Source organism: Eubalaena glacialis, chromosome 7 (genome assembly GCF_028564815.1).
Source record: "Eubalaena glacialis isolate mEubGla1 chromosome 7, mEubGla1.1.hap2.+ XY, whole genome shotgun sequence".
NCBI classification, from domain to species: Eukaryota; Metazoa; Chordata; class Mammalia; order Artiodactyla; family Balaenidae; genus Eubalaena; species Eubalaena glacialis.
This window is the reverse complement of record NC_083722.1, coordinates 68,775,225-68,781,224: the sequence shown is the minus strand read 5'-3', so window position 1 is coordinate 68,781,224 and position 6,000 is coordinate 68,775,225. Positions and strand designations below refer to the sequence as shown.

The 6,000-nt window shown below is 52.7% G+C and overlaps 1 protein-coding gene across 2 annotated transcripts in view; it reads left to right on the top strand.

Annotated features, from left to right (window-relative positions):
• Window positions 1-1,231: 1,231 nt before the first annotated feature.
• The window catches only part of MYRIP (myosin VIIA and Rab interacting protein), a 224,192-nt gene continuing 219,423 nt past the window's right edge, over window positions 1,232-6,000 (top strand). The window contains exon 1 of one of the 2 annotated variants that reach the window (XM_061196590.1): window positions 1,232-1,319. The gene's annotated coding sequence lies outside the window, so the exon portion shown is untranslated. Of the gene's footprint in view, window positions 1,320-1,647; window positions 2,116-6,000 lie in introns of those variants that run through there. The other variant, XM_061196589.1, reaches the window with a different exon arrangement.

Here is a 6,000-nt window from a genome sequence, read left to right as displayed (position 1 = left end):
GAGGGCAAATGAGTCTTCTTGGGCAATTTAATGTGCATTCTGGGAAAGAAAGGACTGCCTCATTCTTGGATCCTAACCACTGAGAAGACAAGCGTGAAGCTGGAGGGGCCACCATGGAGTAAGTCAGCTTAACAATGAAGCCCACAGAGGAAAGCAGAGAGGAGAGGGGAAGAGAGAAAGGAGGGAAGGGGGAGGGAGGAAGAAAGACAAGGTGGGGGCTGAGATTCCAGTTCTATTGATACTTCTGACGTCACTTGAGAGCCCCTGAATCCATCTGTGCCTGAAGTTAGACCTACCATTTTGTATAACAAAAGGTAAAAATAAGAACATTAGAGAAATACATTTGGTTGTAGATTCTCTCTAGGAGGGTACGCACGAAGGTGAAAAGCAATGGTTGCCTCCAGAAGAGAAACTGAGAGGCTGGGAGACAAGGGTGGCAGGGAGACTTGCTAACCGTGTATTCATCTGCGCTTTTAAATTTTCGTACCACTGCCAATGGTAATCAAGCACAGACAAAGTTAAACTTGAATGTAAATAAAATAGAAACAAAACACAAACTTTCTTCCACTTTAGCCAATTTGTGGATAATAAAATCGCCTTGAGAGGAAACCAGATCTTTAGAGAAATCAACTCCTTTACCTTCCAAGTTACCTTCTTAAATGTTTTTTTGTTTTTGCTTTTTTGGCTGCTGCCAACAGATCAGCAAATGAGCCGTCCATTTCTACTGCGCAAATTTACACGGAGAGAACAGCCTCAACCCATGGTCCTGAGAGAGGGTTCCCAGGGTTTTAGGAATCACCCACGTAGCTGTATTCCGATGGCGCGACTTCCGTCCTGCAGCGAAAATTGATAATGTGCTTCCACAGCCGAGTTGTTAGGGCTGAGGCAGTCCGTTTTAGAAAGATTCTGGGCCCTGTGCCCTGACGGATGCAAACGCGCAATGAAGCCCTGGCCTGAAGGGGAACCTTTCAACTCCCAGTCCTTCTTCCGGGACCCGGAACTCCAGGCAAGAGCCCGAATGCGGTCCTCACTGGCAGCAATCTTTGGGCGTCCCTGTGACAGCGCGGGCTCACTAGTCCTGCGGTGCGGCAGCGACGGGGGCTTTGGGACATTTGGAAGAGCAGTAGCCTGGGAGATCCAGCCCTCTGAGCCAAGAGCGAAACCAGTCAATGTGTGTTGAACGAAGGAGTGTCGCTAGCGCAGTAAATTCAGGAGAGAACGAAAGGAACCCAAACCAGGGGATGGGTCACCACGGTGACTTTAAATACCCAGGCACTATGAAGTGAGGAAGAGCTGTCTTTGGAGACACGCCGGCTTCGGTGAGGCTGGGGAGGGAGGGCGCCCACACTCCGGAAGCCAGGCCGGCCCCGGATTCGGGTTACCAGGCATTCGGCTGTCAGGGAGGGTCCGGGCGCCCGGGGCGCAGGTGCAGGGAAGAAAAACCCTTACTTCAAAGCTGGTAATGACTTGAGGGCTCATCTGGCTACCCCGGGGCCGGGGCCTCGACACCGCACTGCGCCTCAAGGTAGAGCCGAGCGCCGGGCGCGGGTCTCGGTCCCTGGCGCGCTCAGCCCCAGCCCCGCCCCCTGCCGCGCCGCGCCCCGCCCCTCCCGCGCCGGCCGCCTGCGCGCGGCGGGGAGGGCCTGAAAAGCCCGCCGGGCAGGCGCCCCCGGCCCCAGCGCGGGCGCGAGCGCGCGTCCCCCTCCCACCGGGTGCCCTGCACTCGCCCCCGCTCCGGGCGCCTCTGATTGGTCGTCGCCCGGGCCGGCAGGTGTCGGCAGGGGCTGCGTCCACGCTGGCCCTGGCTGCCTGCGGCGCGGGCGCCTCCCTCGCAACCGCTGCCGCTGTCGCGCTCCCGCCTCCCGCGCCCGCTCTGGGCTCCCGCTGCGGCTGCGGTTCTGGCGGCCGAGGCCCCGCAGCGCTGCAGCTCAGATCTGGCGCGCCGACCGCCCCGTGCCCCTGCCTTGCTGCTCGCAGCTTCCTAATCCACGCGGCGCTTTGCGGCAGGTGCCCCAGGCTTCCCGAGGCGCGGTGGCCTGAGAGCGGCCGCCATCGATGACCCCTGCCGCCATCGATGACCCCGGTCACGGACCTGCTTCAGCCCGGCCACCCCGTGTGAGTACCGTCCCCTCCCCTCCGGCAGCTTTGCGCCACTCTCCCCCTTACGTTGCCGCAACTTCGGGGGTGGGTGTATGGAGGTGTCTCTCGCGTCCCCGTACACCCCGTGCGCGTCCTGAGCCAGGGCCCCGGGGCACTGCCAGTCCGCCTCTGCGGAGGGGCTTGGGGGGGCATCGAACTTGCTAGGGGGTCGTCGCAGAATCGGAACCGCCCCTTTCTCCCGCTGCCGGGGTCCGAGCTCAGCTCTGCGTTTCCTTCGCGGTTTGCGATTCCACTGGCCGCGTAGATCTTGGGCTGCGGTTCACCACGCACCCACTACGCTCCTGGCGCGCCGGCGGGGCGCCTTAAACCATCAGGTAAGCGCCCGGAGCAGCCCAGCGCGACGGACTTGATTCTTTCCCACTCTTAATTTCTGTAAAATGGGACTAATCAGGGACTCGTTCAAGGTCACGGCCGGTGCGCGGACTAAGAACCGGAGTCGATAGCTTCTGGCCGGGTTCTAGGACTGCCTGGGGAGGAGCGGCTGTTGCGGGGTGTGAGGTGCTCACTTCAGCTTCATCCCGGTCTCCTCCTTCCTACTCCCTCCCCTCCAACTCCGCTGCTTTTTGGTGAGGTCGGGAGCCGATTCTAAGATACCCTTCAGAGGTTGGGATGTAGCCGCGGGGTATCTTCGGGGAGCGCGGAGCGGAGCGGTTCCTCACTGGGAACCCGGAGACCTGCAACATTTGCAGCATCCCTTCCATTCCCCGTCACTTAATTTACTTATGTCTCCGCACGGTAGGGGAGTTTGCTAGGTGCCTGCTCTTAGACCAGTCCTGTTCCGTTTCCTTCTCCCACATAAGCCCTGTCCCCGAGGATAAGTAAGTATCCGAGAGACTAGGACTGCACACACTAGTTTGGGCCCAGGGACTTCCTAAGAGAAGCAGTAAGCTCTGGGCGTGGCTCCTGTCTGATTTTAGAAAATGCCTTAAGTCTGGCTTTATTTCTGCCCGCTCCACTCCCGACCCCTTGACCTGGAGGTTTCCCACTTTCCCAGGGGAAGGTGGAATCCAGTCCCAGAATGTGTGTGAATGTCGCCAGACTCATTTACTCCAGATCCGTTGAGGCAGCTCCTGTGGGGCTGTGGGCGGTTCTCAGAGTTTTGGGCTGGGGAGAGGGTCACCCCTCCTCTTTTGGCGTTATCACCCTGCCCCTCCAACTCAGCCTCCCTCGCCCCAACTCAGGGATGAGATGACCACTTAGTTTTGTGATGTCTGACAAACATCTTTGAGCCTCAACTTTTTAAATCTATAAAATGGAATAATCCCTGCTTTTAGTCTTCGGAAGGCAGTAGCGGTTCAGGGTACATGATAGATGTGAAAGTAGAGGACGATGGTCCAAGAGGATGGGACCTGAGCTGTGGGTGGAAATGGGGGTGATTTAAATATATTTTCACAGCAACTTTGGGACTGTATTCTCAGGTCTAAAAATCCCTTTTCCAAACAAACTTAGTTTGGTAAGACTTTGAAAATATTATTTTCCATCTTCCTGTTGATGTTCCTTGCCTGCCCATGGGCAGCCCCATCTCTCCTAATTACCCCCACCCCAGCCACCACATCTGTGGTTTGTCTTTGTGGGCTGAAATCTAGCTGTCTTTATGGGGCTGGGGGCTGTCTCTGTGGAGTTGGGGGTTGTGTCTGGTGGTGGGGCAGTGTGTCTGTGTGGGGGGGGCTTGTCTCTGTGGAGATGGTGTGTATCTCTTTGTGGCAGGTTCTCTCTGTGGTCTAGGTTTTGTGTGTGGAGGAGAAGGGGGAACTGTCTGCTCCAGGATCTGAGAAAGTAAACTGTTAACCACCTTCAGCAATTAAGCTAACAGTGGTATCGATTGTGTCCTGTCTCCTTCCTCCCTGTCTAGAGAGACAGAAGGAGAGCTCATCTGTGGCCATGGCCCTTAGAGCAATTGATACACAGACTGAAATACCTTGTAGAGAAGAACTAGGCATGCCCCTCTTTTTGCCTTCCTGGTTATTATTGCGTTTGTCTCAAAGGCAAGTTAAGGAGGGTTGACTGACTTGTCAGACCTTTGAGTTATAACATCATCCCAGAAAATTGCACAGATCTGAAGTGTGCCCTCAATGGATTTTCACAAACTGAACACACCTGTGTAACAAGTGCCCAGATTAAGACCTAGAATATTCCCAGCCTCCCAATTACCCCCTACAGGCACTATCACCCCCCCTCCCCTGAGGGTAACCAACATCCTGTTTAGTTTTGTCAGGTGAGTTTTATTTTTTGTTACTATTATTATTTATCATTTTAGTTTCAAAGCTAAAATGAAACTGCTTGATATTTTTCACTTTTTTATATATGCAAACCAAAGGTAGTTATACCTAAGCCAGTCCAGAAAGCTAGAAGGAAGAATTTGGTCTTAAGATCTGGGTGGAGTCTGATCTGGTTGTCCCCCGACAATCTGATCATCAGTTCTTGCGTGATGTAACAAGCCCAACCTCAGGTATAACAGTGCTGACATTGGAGGCTGGTCTATTCATAGAGTGTATTTGAATAATGCAAATCTGAAATAGTGTGATAATAAAATATGAATGAAGAAAAGACATGAGTGAATTCTTCATTTGACATATACAAATAGAAGTATTTTGAATTCCTCAAAGTTAAAAATTGGTAGAGAATCACAGAATTTTAAGGCTGAGCGAATTATGAGCTGTTTGTGCTGTTGCCACATGGTGGCGCCACATTGGCTGGGTAACTGAAATGCCCAAGTCCTCGGGAAGGAGTCCCAGGAATGAAATTCAACAGCTCAGTATCTCCAAAGGGGATTTCCAAACACTGTGGTTTTTCCAGTGTCTGGGAGGCAGGCCTCCCCTCTGGTGCCTGCTACTAAGTCCATGGATAGAACGCTATCCCAGCTTTTGAGGAGGGTGGCTTGCGGGTTTAGAGGCAGGTATATGTTGGAGGTGAATGGAGCTGAGACACTATTGCCTTCTCTTTAATAATATGGAGCTGTGGTATGTCCTTGGGATTCTAAAGGGGTTAACCGAAAAGTTAGCTTAGGTGTGTTATGATCCTTTTGGTCTCATTTTACCCCAGAATCCTTCCAAAGGTGTGAGAGAAGGAATTCTCTTTCCTGAGGCAGGTAGCTCTCTTCACAGAGCACTGTTCATGGTGAACTTGGAAGAATAAATAGGCCTGGGTGTAGCCAAACTGCTGCTAGAAGAAATGCCCTGTGTTCCACAGGGAGGGGGCCAAGTCACAGGGGAAACCACCAGGGGTGGGAGTGTTGTATCCAGCTGTGGAGAGGGCTAAGCGGACCCATCCAGTGCCCTTCTCCCGTCCATCACCTTTTAACTGTCAGTGTGTCTGAGACGCTGTTTAGAAGTCTGTATTCGTGTGATGGCTGCCATGCCTTTGATTGCTGAGAGTGTTGAGTGCTTGCATATGCTGGACACTATATATATATATATATTCATTTAATGTTCTAAACAGGAGGAGGGTGACTTTCCCATCTTATAGATGAAGGAACTGGGCCTTGACAATTAAGCACTCTAAGTTTGCACACTATGTGAGCCAGAGTGAGGATTGACAGCCAGTCTCTCAGATGGCTTCCCTAGCTGAGTTGTACCCTCTGCAGGGTGCGAGGAGTCTTGTGTAATTCTTTTGTCCTCCCTGACACCTAGTATAGCACAGTACATGTAGTAGCTACTTGAGTCGAAATCTGTGATTGCCATAAATAGAAAATTCTCTGCTGAGCAAGAGGGAAATCCAGACAGTGAAGGATGAGAATCTGGGGTTGAGTCCATGCAGCCTATAACTTTGGGGCTGAGTGTGTGCCCATCAGAATGTGTAGTCTCATTTTGTGTTTAAAATTTTATGTAAATGGAAATAGAG